The sequence below is a fragment of the Petromyzon marinus genome, chromosome 4 (genome assembly GCF_048934315.1).
Source record: "Petromyzon marinus isolate PM22_M1 ecotype Great Lakes invasive population chromosome 4, UKy_Petmar_22M1.pri1.0, whole genome shotgun sequence".
Taxonomy (NCBI): Eukaryota; Metazoa; Chordata; class Hyperoartia; order Petromyzontiformes; family Petromyzontidae; genus Petromyzon; species Petromyzon marinus.
The window spans coordinates 20370302-20389557 of NC_133670.1; the positions used below are offsets into that span (position 1 = coordinate 20370302).

The following is a 19256-nucleotide window of genomic DNA, read 5'->3' on the forward strand; positions in this document are numbered from 1 at the left end:
CTCCCCCCCCCACCCCCCACCGTGTTCGTGGTAGATCGAGAAAATAGAGGCAGGTTAAGAATGGCGTGCGGGCGTCACAAAGAAGGGTGTAGACTCCTCGTCGACCTCCAGCCAACCGAGAAAGCCATGTGTCAGCAGATCGCAAACGCGATGGGGAAACGTGCACGCGCCCAACATATCGATAACAATAATAATTACCACGCTCAAATGTTGCCGTATAAGCTGCTTTACTTAAGTGACAAAAAAAATATGTATTTATAGGAATAATAACAAAATATATAACAAATGCCGCAGCGCGGTAACGATGACGAGGGTCGATTGCGCTCATCGCCTGTGATGGGAGTCGCGCTTGATGGACGGTAGGACGCGCGGAGACGCGGTGGTGGTGCTGGTGGTGGTGCTGGTGGGGAGCGGTGGCAGCGTAGCGGTTAGCGCTACACTGCGCTACGAACCCGGCGGTCGGAGTTCGATTCCCGCTCACGGCCAAACCGGTGACGATTATCAGAACCGGTCCTGGGCCTCCCCTAGGTCGACTCAGCCGCAAATGAGTACCCGGTGCGGCGTGTAAAAACGTCGCCACTAGGGAGACAAAGGCGGCCGGGCGTGGTGTTGGCCACCCAACCCCTCCGTGTACCGTGCCGGCCTTTATAGGTGCTCGCTAACAGCACTTGCCCCAACAATCTGTTCAGGCTATACGGGGGATCTTTGTCTTTGGTGGGGGGGGGGGGGTGATGCAGCCACTCGGCCTCCGCAACCGCTTCCTCCACAGGCAGCGCACGTGTTTAGCGGGGATGTTTGTTTTGGAGCGTCAGGCGCGGTGATGTACTACTCCGGCCCATCGCTTCCTCTTCTAAATCATTGTTAACACAAGCATGACAAATTAGGCCCCCTATCCTCGCGACCATTATTACCATCACTTTAGCCCCTTTTAATGGGGTTTGTGGGAATTCGGAAGGCGTCTGGCTGCGTCTATAACGCGATACGTTCATATTACGTCGAATTGTAAAGCATTGTTGCTCCGTGAGCTCCCTTTGTTATTTGTGGCCCGGTTACATTTTACAGTTGCTGGAGATGTTTAACGGGCGCCACACGCCGCTCACTTTCTCTGGGATGCCGTGACCACTGCGTGGGCGGGACGGGTGGTGACAGTGGTCCGCTCGGCTCTCATCGCGCTCGGCACTCCTCAACCGCTGGGTTCGTCCGGAGTGGCGCTGTGCCCCCCCCCCCCGCACCCCCCCCCCGCCCCCGAGGGCGTTCGACCAACAATCTCAACGTTGCGAGTTCAATTCCCGGTCGGTGATTGATACATCCAAGCATTCCTTCGTGAATGTGTAAACGCGACTGTAATTGATGAAGCCACCGATGGGATTATCCGATTTTGGAAATATACCGCATCCCGCCATGGAAATGGGGAATTTCCACCGAATAGAGTGGGCGCGCGCGCCACGCCGTCTGCTAGTTTGAGCAGAGCCACTGTTAGCTCTTATTTTATTTGTGGGTGTTTGACGAAAAGGAGTCTGCCGGCCTTTCACAATCGGAATCTTTGTTTCGACTGGCGGACGAAGGAATCCCACGAGCTGTGAAGCTCTTTATCACAGACGTCGAGCAGGGGCGGGCCAGCAAGTTACTACCCAAAAAAAAGACGACAACAACAACAACAACAAAACCCCGACATGAGTAAGCAAGTCACTGAATAATAAAATAATACGTAAAGAAAGCTTATAATACATAAAACACAATTCCAACGCAACTTTAGGCAAGGCCGCAAAGCAGCCACAACAAACAACAAACAGTCCCACACCACACACCTCTGGAGCGGGCGAGCCCTCTTGACATTGTGCACGCCACCTCGTCCCGTCATTCGCTCTGGGTGTCTGTGGCGCTGTCTATCGCTCAATTAGCGCTGTTTGCGGCCAGAACAGCGGGGGGGGGGGGGGTGTGGGGTTAGGGGAGGGGCGGGGGGTGGCCGGTGGGGAGCGGGGTGGAAGGGCGGGGGACAGGGAAGGAAGTGGAGCGAGGTGTTGTCTTCCTCGGCCGGTATGCAGGAGGTTGTGGGTTCGATCCCGACCCCCGACGCCTGTAGATTTGGAGTTTGTGTGTTTCTCCCTGCCCGCTTCAAAATTTAGAATCAACGTACATTTTGAGTAAATAGGCTGCTATACATTTGCACACGATAAGCCACTTGGTTTTTGGCCAGGTCGCTCCTGAAAAATAAGCGATATAGCTCAGTGACACTTACCTGGTAACATGAAAATTTGTATTTATTCATTTTTGGTGTGCGGACGGATGTGATGATGTGATGAGGGACGAGGAGGGCGCACGCTAGTGTGGGACACATTTCCCATCATGCCCTCGTGTTTCGCGCTGACGGAGCAGCAGTCGCGGTGAAAGGTAAAAGGGCAGCCCTGCAATCGATTGCTCTTGCCACTGCTGGTAGAAGAGGAAACTCCAGAGACCCCCACCCCGAGGGTAATATTTGGCCTACTCTTCCACGCTGGCTCAAAGCGTTTCGGAAGAGGTGAGCGTGCCCACATTTTACCCCACCACACGCCGATTTGCCGGTCATTTTTCACGTAATAAGCAACTTCGTTGGGCTTTCATTTGTGTGACCAGGTCATTTCTGAAAAAGAGCTGACATAACTAAATGCGCCTTGCCTGGTAAAATAAAAAAAATAGTATATAGTTTAGACTGCGTCGATCCCCGTCGATACAGCTGGGCGGACAGAAGCGGGCGCATTCGAAGAAGCGCGTCTATTGTTTCAGCAGCTGCCGCGCCGGGTAATCGAACCAGCAACCTGTGTATTGGTTGCAAGTGCAATGCTACTTTACCGTTGTAACCTAAGGCAGCGTTAGCGGCGCGAGAGGCCTTCGATGGTCGCAACAACAACACAAAAAACGCAGAACAAAACACGTTGAAGTCAATCCACGTGGACGTGAAAGCAACTGCCAATAGGAGGAGCTTCGAGACGCGAGCGCTTCGTGATGAGCACAGATCACGGGGAAATCGCCTTTTGCTTTGCGTGCACCCCTACGCCCCAAAACGCCTGGCACCTCGCCCGTGCGAGTTGGACACGGGCAGGGGTCGGCAAAATCCGCTGGCTCCCGAGCCGCGTGCGGCTCCCTAAAGGGCTGCTTTGCGACGTCATCTACTGAGCAACCATAGTCTCGTATTCACGACCGCGCATTTGCTGCTCTTAAAATATTGAGGGGGCTTTTTTTGTTTGTTTTATTACCGAATACGAAAAAAAAATGCCTCCTTGTTCGTTTTGGTTTCCGACCCCTCGGCACTGTGGATCGACAGGCGCAACAAATCGAGCAATTACTGAGACGACGCGACGTGCCGTGACATCATTATTATTAACATAATCATTGGTGATCAATCTACTTCTCGATGAAGGCTTCCCCCGAGGCCTTATGCCTGACGCGAAGTGTTTTAGTATTTTTAAGGGACTATCAGCCCGTTCGTCCGTTAGTCCCTTCGGACGTGACGTGACGCCAGTCTTCCGGCCAGCCAGCAAAACTTTGTTGTTGTTGTTGTTGTTCTTCTTCTTCTTCTTTTTCTTCTTCTTCTTCTTCTAATATAGCGCGATCGTGAGCAGTGGTTCAGGTGGATTCGGCGGGACGCGATTTAAGAGCGAGTTTCCGACATTGGTAGCACAAGCAAGCGGCGACACTGAACGGGCCGGTGAAATAACAAACAGATTGGGGTGAACCGTTCGGAGAGCTACCGACTTACGTGACAACCGTTACTAGTTGGCCGTGTCCGGTGGTGGCGGGTTTAACGACACATTTATATATTTACGCGATCGAACTCCAAAAAAACCCTCTATTATAAAGGGGGGTTATGTTTGAGCGCGTAATAACGATACAATAACGTCGCATTTGGATTCGTCAGCCCACGGGCCTTTCTGCATTGATGTTCATCATCATCAGCAGCGCGGGATGATGAGCCCGGGCTGAAAGCGCGCAGGAATAGCTCTCGTCGGTGGAGTCAAAACTGTGGGAGAGTTATAAATACGTCCTTAATCCCACAACCACCCTACGCAGCCAATTAGCAAGGTTTGTCACGTAAACAAAACGTGCCATTCGTTACAAGCTACGGCACACCCGCACGGTGCGTTGGAGGGTAAAATGCACGGCATGCTACCGCGACGTTTCCCTCGTCGCCACAGAAAGCGCGCGCGTTGAACAGTCGGCGTTGCCAGGAGATTCCGCCGAGATTAAATTCTCGTAGCGCGGTGTGCGAGTGGGCACCGAATTGCGTTCGTCGCCAATGCTGCTGCTGCGTTACAGTTGTCAGTTTGAGCGACGGTGAATGTTTGCCGAGGCTGGGCGCGCTCCGAATTCCACGCTGACGGCGCCGTTTGGCATCAGCCGCGGCCTCATCAATGTTCCCGGACTGCGGCGTGGAGCTCTGGTTAGGAATGCGTATCCGCGACACGTGCTTTCGGTAAACGAGCAAACGAAAGCTCAACGCACACACACTCTGGTCCGACAGCACTGCCGTACTATATATTATATATATTTTTTTATTTTACAATCGTGCGAAGTTTCGGAAAAATAGCTCTTCATGTGTTATGAATAAAGGCCAGTGAATGAAACGTCACCAATTTTATATATATAAAATTTCTTATTTATATTTATTAAGGGGTGTTGTTTTTTATATCTTCTCGTTAATTGTGCTTGGGAACCACTGCCAACTCAGCGTAAGCATGTCGGTATTTATATAGAATCAATATAATGCTATTATTTACGTGGGATGATGACTTTGATGATGATGATGATGACACGACCATAGATGGAGACCTGGGTAAAAAACAGGTGGTCCTGCAACGCTTGAGGTGTTCTGGAGATCATCAGATGGTGCAAGTGTAGGATGCAGGAGGAGGTTGTGAGTTGGTAGTGATGATGGCGCTTCTCCTTCGTCGTCATAGGGCTGGGGAAGCGATGGTAGTTTGATGTTGACGTTTAGCGATCCATTCAACGGCTTCAGGCGAGGCAGAGTGAGTGGTCGCGATGTCACCAGGAATGGATCTCTCAGGGCAGGAGGTAAGTACTATAAGCGGGCTGTCGTGAACTCCCTCTGCAGTGGAGGCGTCTTCACCAGCAGTGGAAGAGTAGGCCAAACACCCTCCTCTATAGAGGGGCACTCGAGAGCTATCTCTACAGTGGAGGCGTCTTCACCAGCAGTGGAAGAGTAGGCCAAACACCCTCCTCTATAGAGGGGCACGTGTGAGCTATCTCTATAGTGGAGACGTCTTCACCAGCAGTGGAAGAGTAGGCCAAACACCCTCCTCTATAGAGGGGCTCTCGTGAGCTCTCTCTACAGTGGAGACGTCTTCACCAGCAGTGGAAGAGTAGGCCAAACACCCTTCTCTATAGAGGGACTCTCGTGAGCTATCTCTACAGTGGAGGCGTCTTCACCAGCAGTGGAAGAGTAGGCCAAACACCTTCTATAGAGGGGCACTCGTGAGCTATCTCTGCAGTGGAGGCGTCTTCACCAGCAGTGGAAGAGTAGGCCAAACACCCTCCTCTATAGAGGGGCACTCGTGAGCTATCTCTGCAGTGGAGACGTCTTCACCAGCAGTGGAAGAGTAGGCCAAACACCCTCCTCTATAGAGGGGCTCTCGTGAGCTATCTCTACAGTGGAGGCGTCTTCACCAGCAGTGGAAGAGTAGGCCAAACACCCTCCTCTATAGAGGGACTCTCGTGAGCTATCTCTGCAGTGGAGACGTCTTCACCAGCAGTGGAAGAGTAGGCCAAACACCCTCCTCTATAGAGGGGCTCTCGTGAGCTATCTCTACAGTGGAGGCGTCTTCACCAGCAGTGGAAGAGTAGGCCAAACACCCTCCTCTATAGAGGGGCTCTCGTGAGCTATCTCTGCAGTGGAGACGTCTTCACCAGCAGTGGAAGAGTAGGCCAAACACCCTCCTCGATAAAGGGACTCTCGTGAGCTATCTCTACAGTGGAGACGTCTTCACCAGCAGTGGAAGAGTAGGCCAAACACCCTCCTCGATAAAGGGACTCTCGTGAGCTATCTCTACAGTGGAGACGTCTTCACCAGCAGTGGAAGAGTAGGCCAAACACCCTCCTCTATAGAGGGGCTCTCGTGAGCTATCTCTGCAGTGGAGGCGTCTTCACCAGCAGTGGAAGAGTAGGCCAAACACCCTCCTCTATAGAGGGGCTCTCGTGAGCTATCTCTACAGTGGAGGCGCCTCCGCCAGCAGTGACAGTGGCCGTGAGCAAGCAGTTGCAGGGGGCGCACCGCGTGTTTATTTAACATGTGCCCACTGTTTGCGTGGGATAACCCGCACACATGCACGGGGCGGAGATTCCGCGGTTGCGCTTCTTTGCCCAGGGTGTGTGCAGCAGCGTTGAGCTTGACGCCGATATCACGTGGTGCTGGTTGGTTCTCACGTCGCATCATTGAGCTTCAATATCGCCATCGTTATCATCATCGTCGTCGTCATCGTGGTTAACACCTTAAAATTTTTTAAATGAAACCTCGAGGAGAGACCAGAGGCAAATGACAACAAGCGCAATTCGTAAGCATACTGGGAGCTATGCACTTTTACAATTGTAATGACGACTTGGCCCGCACTTATCTTGAGATGGTTTCTTTATTTAAGGAACCACGTGCTCACACTCGAACAGGCGGAGGCCCGACTAGAACAGCTCCGAATCTCCCGCGCATCTCCCTTATACACGGCAGAGGCCACGCCCCAATTCCCGAACATTCTCGCTGGTTCTTGACCGCTCGCTCCACCAGCAGACTCTACCGTCCTCTTCCGTCATCTGGCCACGCTCCTATTCTCGATCATTCCCGCAAACACCAGTCCACTCGTACTGCAGACTGACTCCCCTGTCATTACCTCCCGTGGCCACTAGACCATTCGCACTGCAGGCTGACTCCACTGTCATTACCTCCCGTGGCCACTAGTCCGTTCGCTCTGCAGGCTGACTCCCCTGTCATTACCTCCCGTGGCCACTAGTCCGTTCGCTCTGCAGGCTGACTCCCCTGTCATTACCTCTCGTGGCCACTACTCCGTTCGCACTGCAGGCTGACTCCCCTGTCATTACCTCCCATGGCCACTAGTCCGTTCGCACTGCAGGCTGACTCCCCTGTCATTACCTTCTGTGGCCACTAGTCAACTCACACCGTAGGTTGAATCTACCTGTCATTACACAATCATTGAGATAAAAAAATATATTTCTTTCGAACTGCTTTTTGTCTTTTAGTTTGTTCTCCTTCCCACCCCCAACCTCCCCGCTGGCATCTCTTATTTAGCACGGTTGCCCACGTGCGGTGCAAATGAAGTTCAACGCACAGTGCAGTATAGAACATGACGAGCGCTTGCAAACAAAATAAAACTCGCATGCAACGGCAACGCGCGCGCTTTTTTGTTCGCAACGGAACACAACCGTCGTCAATGACGAGTGACTCGCAAGCCCCCGGAACCGAGGGAACGCCACGCGTGCGAGCAGAGGCGACTTCCGCCGAGCAAAATGAGCGAACTATAACGAGGTTGTATGCGAGGTGCTGGGTAGATTATTATTAGTGGTCACGATTGTGAGACGCGGGGGCGGCGGCTTTGAGAGGCCTTCATCCGGCAGTGGATTGATCATGGCCGATGATGATGATAGTGGTGCCTAACCCAACCCGGTAAGCTAGAGGAGGAGACAGGTAGAGGAGCCAGAGGAGCCAGGTAGAGGAGCCAGAGGATCCAGGTAGAGGATCCAGGTAAAGGAGCCAGGTAGAGGAGCCAGAGGAGCCAGGTAGAGGAGCCAGGTAGAGGAGCCAGGTAGAGGAGACAGAGGAGCCAGGTAGAGGAGCCAGAGGAGCCAGGTAGAGGAGCCAGGTAGAGGAGACAGAGGAGACAGCTTGCCCGTGTTGAGGAGGCGGCGGGGCTCCCCTGTGATTGGTGAGGCGGGGCACGTCGCGTGAAGGAGGAGGGGAGGAGGAGGAGGGAGGAGGAGGGAGGGCGGTGACCTCCATGGCTCCTCCGCGCGCGCACCGCGTGAGATCTCGATCAGGGCCACGTGACGCGACACCGGGCATCCCGTGGCCCGTATCGCGCCATCGGAACACGGCGTAGAGCAGAGGCGCAGGGCTGGCGGGGCCGGTGGGGGTTGAGAGAGGGACACGCGCGGGTTGGGGGGGGGGCTCTAACAGTGGGTTATTATTCCTAGGCAGGCGTGGGGGGCGTAAGGGGGGGGGCAGCGTAATGTACCAGGAAGACCTGACATGCCAACAGGTGTGTGGGTGTGTGTATCCCCTAGGTCGACTCAACCTCAGATGGGTACCTGGTGTAGCGGTGCGTAGTAAACATCTCCACTAGGGAGACAAAGGCGGCCGGGCGTGGTGTTGACCACCCCACCCTCTCGTGTGCCGTGCCGGCCTTCATAGGTGCTCGCTCACGGCACTTGCCCCAGCAGTCTGGTAAGGCTATATAGGGGGGATCTTTGTCTTTGTAGCGTAGTTGTGGGGAGCGGTGATGTAACGGTTAGCGCTACACTGCGCTACGAACCTGGCTTCCCCGAGTTCGATTCTCGCTCACGGCCAACACCGGTGACGATTATTATCTGAACGGGTCCTGGGCCTCCACTTGGCACATGGTGCGATGTGTAAACATCGCCACTAGGGTGATGAAGCGGTCAGGCGTTGTTGCTGGCCTCCCCACCCGCCTGTGACCCCGTGCTCACAGCCCTTGCCCCAACAATCTCTTAAAGGTTCTGCGGGAGGCGGGGTGGGGGTCTCTGTCTTTATTTGTGTGCATCCATGAACGCTACCTGGGCTCGGTTCTCTGCCGTGTGCCACGGGTGTGGCAACTCAACCCGTCCTTATAGGATCGACTCAGCGTGAACTCAATGGGGGAAGAGAAAAACAAACCTCAGCACCCGTAATGGTGCTGGCTTAAACCATCGATGTGTTCGCAACAATTCGTCCAAGGCGGATTTATTTTGCCATTTTGAGCCGCGGATCACGCCACGAAATGTCCTCTCGCTGTGCGAACTTCGCCGCCACGACCCCCCCCCCCCATTTACGGCCAACGTCGGTGACGATCGTGAAACTGACCCCAGCGCCTGCCCCCCCCCGCCGATAGGTCGACTCGGCCTCGAGTGAGTCCCCGCTGCGTTGTGTAGTAAACATCAGCACGGGGGGGGGGGGGGATAGTGGACAATTCCTGGCCCACCCACTCCCTCGTGCGCAGGGTTCACCGTCGTTGCTGCTCGCCAGCAACACTTGCCCCAACAGTCCGTTCAAAGGCTACGCGCGGGGGGGGGGGGGTAGGGGGGGCCTTTGCCTTTTGTTTTGCATGCGATGACGTCACGCCCGCGTGTGTTATGCGGGGTGAAGTGGAGGCTGCCGACGCGACCTCGGCGACCCGGGTTCAATTCCTGCACGCCACTGCTAATCTACGTATCTCAACTAAGCCCCCACCCCGCCGCCCCGCCACGGGGGGGGGGCAACTTCAGCTGCACGAGCGAGTGCCTTCACCTGTCCCCCCCCCCACGTTCCGTGCTGTCGTTGGCCGGAGGGAGGCCCAGCGGCTGTGTGGACGCTGCGACGGACGTCTGCGAGGGTTCCGCTGCACCGGACGTGAACGCGTTTGTTGTCGAGTCTTACGAAGAGTCTCGGCGGTGAGTGAGGTTGACGCCGGTTCGTGGACTCCAACCCTCACCCCCCCCCCCCCACCCACCCACTGAGTCAAACCCTGAGCCCCCTCTGCGGGGACACCGTTCAACGAACGAGCGCCTCAATTGATGCAGACCCAGATGAGCCAACCGCAGAAATAAAATTCTCGCCTCGTGCACGATGCGTAATCTTTGCAGACTTAACTAGCGATATTTTTCGCGTTGGTCTGGGTAACCAGGTGGTCTACTGGTCACCACGTGGTCGCTTGAGAATTGCGTTGGACACTTCCTGATATACGATTCTGACACTGGCCCCGAAATCGTTCAGCAGGTACACACTGAAGTCACCGCGGTCATCGGCACTTTATTTGTGATCATCATCAAAGCCGTAATGATTGCAATCGTTCGAAAGTCATCATCTACATCATCATCAAACCATTTCGTATCACAATCATCAATTCACCATCAAACCTGTGCATTACGATCATAATCATCACCATCATCACCATAATCAAAATCAAAACATCAGGAAAGGTCTACTGAAATATACGGATAGCTCTTTTTCAGAAGCCACTTGGCCAGAAATCGTAGTTCAACGAAGTGGCTTATCGCGTGGAAATTTATAGCGGCGAATTTACTCTAAACGCGTGACGTTGATTCTAAATGTGGAAGGGAAAAAAACCGGAGGACCCGGTGAGAAAAATCGAATCCCCGCGACCACCGAGAGAGAGACACGCGAACTCCAAATATACAGCAGCAGCAGGCGTCAGGGTCGGCATCGAACCCACGACCTCCTGTATACCAGGAGAGGCGGTTAACATCACCGTGGCATAAGACAAATCCCCGGACGGATTTCGACTTTCCAGGTCTCTGAGCTCAGGTCCTCCAGGCGAGACGAGCGCCGTCCCACTGCCGGCGTGAGCCTGGATTCAGAATCTGAATATTTACTGAAAACTCGAGGAATCCGATGACCTTTCGAAGTTCCTTTGCACAAACGTCCGGTCGGGGCACGCGGTCAGAACGTTACAACAACAAAACAATACAGAAAGACGATAGCAGTGCAAAATAATAGGAAAGGTAAACAAATCACTTTCAAATATACAAATTATACTAGTTTATTCTTTTATTTATATCTCACCAGCTGAAACCCACTGAGGTATTAACATTTCGATGATAGCTCAACAAAGTGGCTTATCAAGTGGAAGCCATGGGGTATGGCACCCCACCACCAACAGGCACAGAATACAAGTTGCATCAACAACACAAAGATTGTAACATACAAAGCCACGACCTTTTTGTCATGATTATCAATATTTTCTCACGGCCTATTCCACGAATATCAAGCGTCCCTCGAGGGTGGGGGGGTCCATAAAATAGGTACCACTTTGTAGAAGGTCAACAGTTGATGACACCTTTGGAGAGACTTGTCCCACGATTCGCAGTCGCCAGTCGCACTCGTCGAAGTGTGAGCGACCTCCTCCCTCCGTCGGCGCCCCGAGACTCTTTACCCCCTGGCGCTTGCGAAGTTTAATTCCCCTACCACGGGCGTCAGACGCCCAAGGACCCCGAGCCAGCATCGCCGAGTTCTCGCCCGAGTTTCAGAGATGCCCCCACCTCCCACCACCACCTCCCACCACCCGGAAGGGCCCAGAGAAAGAAAAAAAACTGAGGTTCTCTCCCCTTCACCGGGATGCAGATCGGGGTAACCCGCATTGCCGATGTCGGATAGAACAACAGTCGGCATTCTGTGTTTTATGCATTGTTGCGTCGAAGCAGGGAACCGTATATCTTGAAGCCAGGGTCCTTGTCTATCGGGGCACCGCGGTGGTGAGATGTTGACTCCCTCGCCTGGGTATGGAGGAGGTCGTGGGTTCGATCCCAACCCTGACGCCTGCTGTATTTTTGGAGTTTACGTGTCCCTCTCTCTCTCATCACAATCACGGTGGCTAGGAGATGTTAACTCCCTCGCCTGGTATGCAGGAGGGCGTGGGTTTGATCCCAACCCTGACGCCTGCTGTATATTTGGAGGGTTTACGTGTCTCTCTCTCTCTCTATTTCCCCGTGGTCGCGTGGATTTAGCTCCAAGCCCTCCAATGTTTCGCTCCACATTTAGAATCAACAGTATTTGGCTGTATTCTTGGTTCTTTCGGTAAAGTTACGTAGAAGGGAAACAATAAAATAATAAAACTATTTTATTGTTTCCCTTCTACCTGACTTTACCGAAAGAACCAAGAATATGAGTCCCTGCAGCCACGAAAGCTTTAAATCAAAATGTATTTGACTGCTTTAAATTTCCACGCAATGAGCCACTTCGTTGCGCTATGATTTGTGATAACCAGGTCGATTCTGAAAAATACATTTATCGCTCAGTTGGGCCTTATCTGGTGAGATTTTAAAAAAATAGTTTAATCGTTAAATACAATCGCAATCTTTATTTAGACTGGCGGAGGAATTTGATTAGCTGTGCCATCCCCTTTCCACACATGTCCAGTAGGGGCAGATGAGCAAGTTACATCAAGAGAACACACAGGACAGGGTACAAGAGTGAGACAGTCAAAAGTTAAGCCAGTCAAAAAACAAATATAAGTTAATCGTGGAAGTACAAATTGGACGAGTACCCTACGTTCCTGCAGATTTGTCAACACCAAAGGCAAGCGTGGGCAAGGCAGCAAAACAAAAACAACAGCAACAGTAAGACCACACACCTCGATTACATTGCACGTTATAATTGAACAATCGTGAGCCGTGGGTTAGGTTCACAGCTTCACATCGCAGTCGCAAATAGACACCCGGCGAGTACACCAAAATGTATTGATTGATTGAAGCCTAACTCTGCTGATGCGCCGATATCGGTCCACTAGAGTTCGCTAGCAACTGTGTCAGCTGCTGAAATTGCGGACTTCCAGACAGCGGTCGGGGCTGTTGGGTTGCGCTCCCACCGCCGTGGACGCTGTCGCGTTCCGAAGTCACGCAAGGCCACTCAGCTTTCCTACGCGGTAATTTACTCCGTAGAAAAACGTTTTTTTTGCGTGTGTGTGTGTAGTTAGATCGCATAAATATAAAATGCGCCGTTGAACCCGCCGCCACCCGACGCGGCCAATTTAGCAAGGCTTTGTCACCTAAAGAAATATAAACGTGACAATTAGTTACTGCTTGTTGGTAGAGTTAACCCCACGCAACAATTGTTTTTTTTTTACAATTCGTGTCCTTTGACTGTTACCGAGATGAAGGAGACATTTGCCCAGCTTCGTCGAATCAAAATTTACTCTCTCTTTTTTTTTCATTCCGATAAGCGGAGTGGCGAAGCGTGGTTAGTGAAGTATGGTCGATTGACCCCCGCCCCCCACCACAACCCGCACGGCGTGGGGAGGCCCTCATCCAGCAGTGGAGGGAAACGAGGCGATGGCAAAACATGAACGCATACGCACAAGTCGAGTGGCTTCTCGTTCTCCAAAGTCGAATAGTTTCATGCTTGACAGCTGCTGTGGCTCATGTACAATTGTATAAGTGTTATAAAGCACATTGGAATAAGGCGCCTTGGATAGAATAAGTCGCTTTGCAAATCTATGCGAAATACGATAATAACGGATGGAATTCGTCAAGTGCGGCTTATTTAACATCGGTCGATTTAGTGAATGAATTCCATCAGCGTCAGCCAGGTTTCTATCCACTGCTGGATGATGAAGGCCCTCCCTAAGTTTCGCCGCCATCCCTTTCACGGTCTCGTGGCGATCCCACGACCCGCCTCTCGCTCTGGAACGCGACCTGATCCCATCGTTCCATCTCCGCGCGGCCGATTTTCCGTAATAAGGGGCTCTGCTCCATCCTCAGGCTGCCATTCCAGCACCAGTCTATCTCCATTTGCTTTCGTTCTCTCCAGCGGATGTATGCATGTATGTATGTGTTTGTTGAACTTCTTTCGCACCGTTCGTCCCCAACCGTGCTAATCGGAGGTGCGAAATGTGTCCCCACCACGTGTCTTGATATGCCGCTGCACATTAAGTTTGTTCTCTGATCCACACGGTGCTCTTTCTCGTCTCTCGGTGTAATTCCCAGGATGTGTGTGTCTCTCTCTCTCTGTGTGTGTGTGTGCTTCTTTGCGGGCTTTTCAGATTGAGTGTTTTGTTTCACTGCAGTTTTATGATCAATTAATCACGGAAGCTCGTCTTTGTCTCGCTACCTATGTGTCCGCGCTTGTGTAACTAAGATCCCTGCCGTGTCGTGACATCTGTACCGTCGCAGGACGCTCGTGAAATCAGAGCCGAGCGGTTCATTGAGCCCTTCCTGCTGAAATAAATAAATCAACCGTCGTCGACCGATCATATGCTCTGCCAGAAAGTTGTCTTCTTAAGGCACATTGGTATGCGTCTACTTATTGTCAAATTTGATTTGTTTTCCAAGAGCTCTACATCACTGTGTCCTATTATGTGCACGTACGTACGTGTGTCGGGCTTCTTTCGCACCGTACGTAACCAAACCGTGCGAATGTTCGTCCCGTTCCAACTTCAGGTTGAGTTGAGTTTTTTTTCAGTTTCCCCCCCCCCCCCACTTCCAGCAAAGATGTCCCTGTCGAGCGAAGTTCTTCGACGTGACTTTCGTTTTGCTCACATTTTATCCGCAGCCCCCTATTTTGCCACCCTCTCTGTTACGCTGCCGTCATGATTTACTTATTCAGTTCCTGTAAATTAGATTCCATTGGTTGTCATGCCGGCCGTGTCGTCGGCGGATCTGTCGCTGTGTAGTAGCCCTGGTGAGAGTCTCTGCGTGACTCCCCTCCTGAATTGCGTACTGGTGTTTTTCTCGCATGCGTGTGCGTGTCTTATCGGCGTAGCTGTTCCATCTTCATGAATGCATTCTCATTTATTTATCCATTCATCAAGGCCTTCGTCTGTGAGAGCTCGGATGACTGCATCCATTTTCACCGAATCAAACGCGCTTTTATCGTATCATCTACAAACGCCGTACATGATATTTGATACGCGTTATGATCGGCCGGCCGCGATCAATTCCACCGCTGGATGAAGGCCATCTCACGTGACGGGCGCGGACCACGTGACGTCCGCGCGCGCACAGCGGACGTCACGGGCGCGGACACGTTCCACACGCGCGTGCAATCCACTCGAGTTCAGTCCCTTGTCGATCCACTGCTCGATGGAGGGAGGCGTACCCACGCCGTGTTTGTCACGGGGGGGGGGGAGGGTGCTTTGACCGACGCCTTTGCACGCCGTTCAGCGCCGGTTGGTGAATGATGCGGGTCCAGGACCATTTCGGATATTCACTCGCAATCGACGGTAGTTAGCCCTATGAGGGAATCTAACTCAGGTCGCCGGGTGCATCGTGCGAGTGCGCAAACTCCGCAACCTCGGCTCGGCTCCGGAGTCCGCCCAGTGAGTTCTGATTCCCAGGGAGAATCGCGCTGAGCCGTCGTCACGTGTCGCACCCGCGATGGTTCCTAACCGTTGCTGCGTTATCTCCGTGGCCCCGGGCCTCCCCAGCTCCACGTCGCGCCCGTGACGCACACCGAGCCAGCGTGTGACCCCCCCCCCCCCCCGCCTTAGCTCCCTGCCCTCCTCCCCCCACCGCCAAGCCCGAGTGGTTACCTACTTACCTCCCGTGAGAGTCGCCCCAGGATGGTACTCAGGCCCTCGATGATGATGAAAAAACCCCACAAAATTGGTACCACACTGTGGAAAAAGTGAACAGCGCTTCGCCGCCTGACGGACGGATGGATGAGCTTGCCGCCCTTGGGCAGCGCGGATTCCCCGAACGTTGCCCACTAAGATGAGCGCCGCCCAAGTGGTAACTTTGAGTAAGTGAGGCACCTTAACGCGTAGTCGGCTATCGTGACCAGTGTCATCCATAATAATAGAGGGGGGGGATTTGGGGTGGGGGAGGAGGGGGGGTTTGGGGTGGGGGAGGAGGGGGGGGGTTGGGGTGGCGGAGGAGGGGGGGTTTGGGGGTGGGGGAGGATGAGGGGTTTAGATCGCGTAAATATATAAATGTGTCGTTAAACCCGCCACCACCCGACACAGCCAATTAGTAAGACTTGTCACGTAAACTGAACATGTACTGTATTAGTTACGAATTGGCAAGTTCTGTTTACGTGACAAACCTTACTAATTGGCTGTGTCGGGTGGTGGCGGGTTTAACGACACATTTATATATTTAGGCGATCTAACCCAAAACGAATCTCTGTTATGGATAAGTGAGACACTCATTGCGGTTCTACGAGAACGGCGTAGAAGGCCCCCACGCTTATCCCGAGCGTCTGAAGGGCGCGTGAGAGTCATAGCATGTGAGAGACCTCCACCTCCTTCAACCTCCTCCTCCTCCACCTCCTCCTCCTTCACGACCTCCTTCTCCACCTCCTCCACCTCCTCCTCCACCACCTCCTCCTTCACCACCTCCTCCTTCACCACCTCTTCCTCCACCACCTCCTCCACCATCACCTCCACCACCTCATCCTCCTCCACCACCACCTCCTCTATCACCACCTCCTCCTTCACCACCTTCTCGCGAGGCTACAGGAGACGATCACGCTCACGACACTCACGGCGTGCCGAGGAAACAGTGGCAACAGACCGCGGGTTAACATTGCAGAAGTGCATCCTGGGTGTTCGTGACCCAGCACTCAGGGATACACCAATAGCAGATACAATGAAGGCGAGGCTCAGTTGACGCCTGCATGTAATGTCCCGTCACTCAAACATTTAGATCGCGCGTGTGTGTGGTATGTATGCGTGCGTATGTATTATTACGTGTATCTGAAAGTGTGTATAAGTTTCTCACGTGTCTTTGTGTGTACCTATGTGACTACGGATACGTATGTGTGTCAGTATATATGTAAGTGCGAAGGTGAGCGTGTATGTTTTTGTGGGGAGTGTCGTGGTTAGCACGCTGCGTTACGAAGCCGGCCACCCGAGTTCGATTCCTGATGAAGGCTAGCAACACCCAGTGACGATTATCTGCATCGGTTCTGGGCCTCCCCTAGGTCGACTAAGCCTCAAATGAGTACCTGGTGCGACGTGTAAAACATCACCACTTGGGAGACAAAGGCGGCCGGGCGTGGTAGTGCCGGCCATTCTGGCCTTCAGAGGTGGACCGCTAACAGCACCTGTCCCCCAAAAGTCTGCCGAGGCTATACGGGGGCCCTCTTTGTCTCGTCTGGCGTGTCGCCTCGCCGTCGTGAATCAGGCTGCACCAGGGTCGCTCTATCGGACGTGAACATCGCGTGACCTCACGTCAGTCGCGGCGAGTGTTTCCAGCTGCAGTGACCTCCTCCGCTTGCTCCTCCTGCTCCTCCTCCTCCTCCACGCTCAAGCGTCAATAAACCACGCGCGTGACTGCCCCCGGGCGACATTCACGAGCGGCCGCGTCTTCTCTCTCCGCTGCGCCGGTGGCCTTTTTTGTTTTCTGCCCCGCCTCGGTGGGACCTGGGTCGAGTCTCTTCCCGTGCAAGCCTCCGACGCGAGCTTCATGTCGAGTTCGCTGGTGAGACTTCACGGCGCTCGGCAGGTCGAGGCGGCCCATCGTCGCGTGCGCTCTTGCCGATAACAGCTGAACCCAGAATTCAACTTCGGCGGTAGCAGTAACCACGGCAGTCGCTGGAAAAAGAAAAAAAAAACGGTACCCCCTTTTTCGACGGCCGAGGTCAGGGCGATTGAGCGCCGCTTATCCACGATGTCACCGCGCATCGTACCCCCCGGGGGTGGCGCAGTCGTCCGCTCCGTCCGTGCGCCACCAACCCCCGGCTTCGGGATCAAATCGGAAGTGGAGTCCAACCCCGCGTCTCCCCCACTCGTGTGCGGCTCTTTCGATCTGGCGCCTAGCGATAGTCACGTGGCGATCTGCGGGGATCGAGGAGGGGGATGGAGGAGGCGGAGGGGGTAGGCGGAGGTGGGGGCGGAGGGGGGGGTTAATGGACAGGATGGGGGAGGGGTCGGGGGGAGAGTGGACGGAGTCCAGGCTGCAGAGGGAGGGGAGGCCCGAGGAAATGGGTTGTTGAAAAAAGTTTGGTTGTGCCCGTGCAAATGCCGCCGTAATTAGCTGGCGATACTCGACTGTCGCTGCCTCTGAGCTTGGCTCGCCGCGGAGGCGGCTCCCTCCCTCCGTCCGTCGCTCCCTCCTCCTCCCGCCCCCACAGCCCTCCCCGTCCGCTCCAAACGGCCCCCCGGTCGAGCCGGGCCGCGGCCACTCGGCTGCGGGCCTCGAGTGTCGGCGAGCGGGCGGTCACCGCACACCGGCTGGGCACGAGGAGCGCGGTGGAGCGAGCGGAGCGCGAGGAGGGGAAACTCCCGGGGAGAAGACCGCAGAGCGCGACGGAGCCGAACTCTCCGTTGAGCGCGGGACCGCGAGACTCGCTCGGCCCCCGAAGGCCGGGTGGGTGGGTGGAGAAAGGAGAGGGATCGAGGCCGCTCCGAAGCTCGCAGGTGAGCCGCTCTCACTGCAGCCCGAGACGCCCCCCCCCACAACCCCCTTCGTGTCCCTCGCCACCGCTGCCCTCGCACGATGCTCATCAATCGCGGAGCGCGTGGAGTTTCGCGCGGTCATTCATTGACCGTGGGCCCGCGATCACCGCTCACAGACGTGCGGCGTCGAGCGGCAGCTTCCACCACCACCGCCACCCCCACCTCCTCCTCCCACCCCACCGCGCGCCCGGATGGATGAGCACCCGGCCCGGAATGCGCGCGGTGTTTACTTTCGGCGGCGCGCGGCGTCCCACGGACAGCCGAGGGGGCGGCGCGGACGGTGCCGCGGAGCGCGCGGGCCCCGCGCAAAGCGCACACCGGGCGTGCGTGTGTGAGTATGGTTGCGTGTGTGTGTGAGTATGGTTGCGTGTGTGTGTGAGTCTAGAGGTCTCCGGACTCTGTGCGTGTGTGTAAACGTCGACCACTAGGGGAGACAAAGGCGGCCGGGCGTGGTTGCTGGCCACCCACCCGCTCGTATGCCGTGCCGCGGCCTGCAGAGGTGCTCTCTAACAGCACTTGCCCCAACAGTATGTTAAGGCTATAGGGGGGTTGTCTTTGTGTTATTATGCATGACGTGTGTGTCTCTGTGTCCAGGTGTGTGGGTGGATGCGTGATTAAGTCTAGCCTCTTGTGTGTGTGTAGGTGTGTCTGTCTGGGTGTGTGTGTGTAGGTGTTTCTGTCTGGGTGTGTGTGTCTTGGTGTGTCTGTCTGTCTGGGTGTGTGTGTGTAGGTGTGTCTGTCTGTTTGGGTGTGTGTGTGTAGGTGTGTCTCTCTGTCTGTCTGGGCGTGTGTGTCTAGGTGTGTCTGTCTGTGTGTGTGTCTGTCTGTCTGGGTGTGTGTGTGTAGGTGTGTCTGTCTGTGTGTGTCTAGGTGTGTCTGTCAGGGTGTGTGTGTGTCTTGGTGTGTGTAGGTGTGTCTGTCTGGGTCTGTGTGTGTAGGTGTGTCTGGGTGTGTGTGTAGGTGCGTCTGGATGTGTGTGTCTAGGTGTGTCTGTCTGTCTGGGTGTGTGTGTGTGTAGGTGTGTCTGTCTGTCTGGGTGTGTGTGTGTGTCTTGGTGTGTGTAGGTGTGTCTGTCTGTGTGTGTGTGTAGATGTGTCTGGGTGTGTGTGTCTAGGTCTGTGTCTGGGTGTGTGTGTGTAGGTGTGTCTGTCT

At 54.3% G+C, this 19256-nt stretch overlaps 1 protein-coding gene across 6 annotated transcripts in view; it reads left to right on the top strand.

Moving 5' to 3' along the window:
* LOC116938504 (homeobox protein Hox-D3) overlaps positions 1–19256 on the top strand; it is a 185044-nt gene that overhangs the window by 131598 nt on the left and 34190 nt on the right. Inside the window, exons 1-2 of one of the 6 annotated variants that reach the window (XM_032945646.2) lie at positions 15789–17127; positions 17780–18065. The exons of 4 other annotated variants lie outside the window; for them this stretch is intronic. The gene's annotated coding sequence lies outside the window, so the exon portion shown is untranslated. Of the gene's footprint in view, positions 1–15788; positions 17128–17779; positions 18066–19256 lie in introns of those variants that run through there. One more of the 6 variants, XM_032945644.2, reaches the window with a different exon arrangement.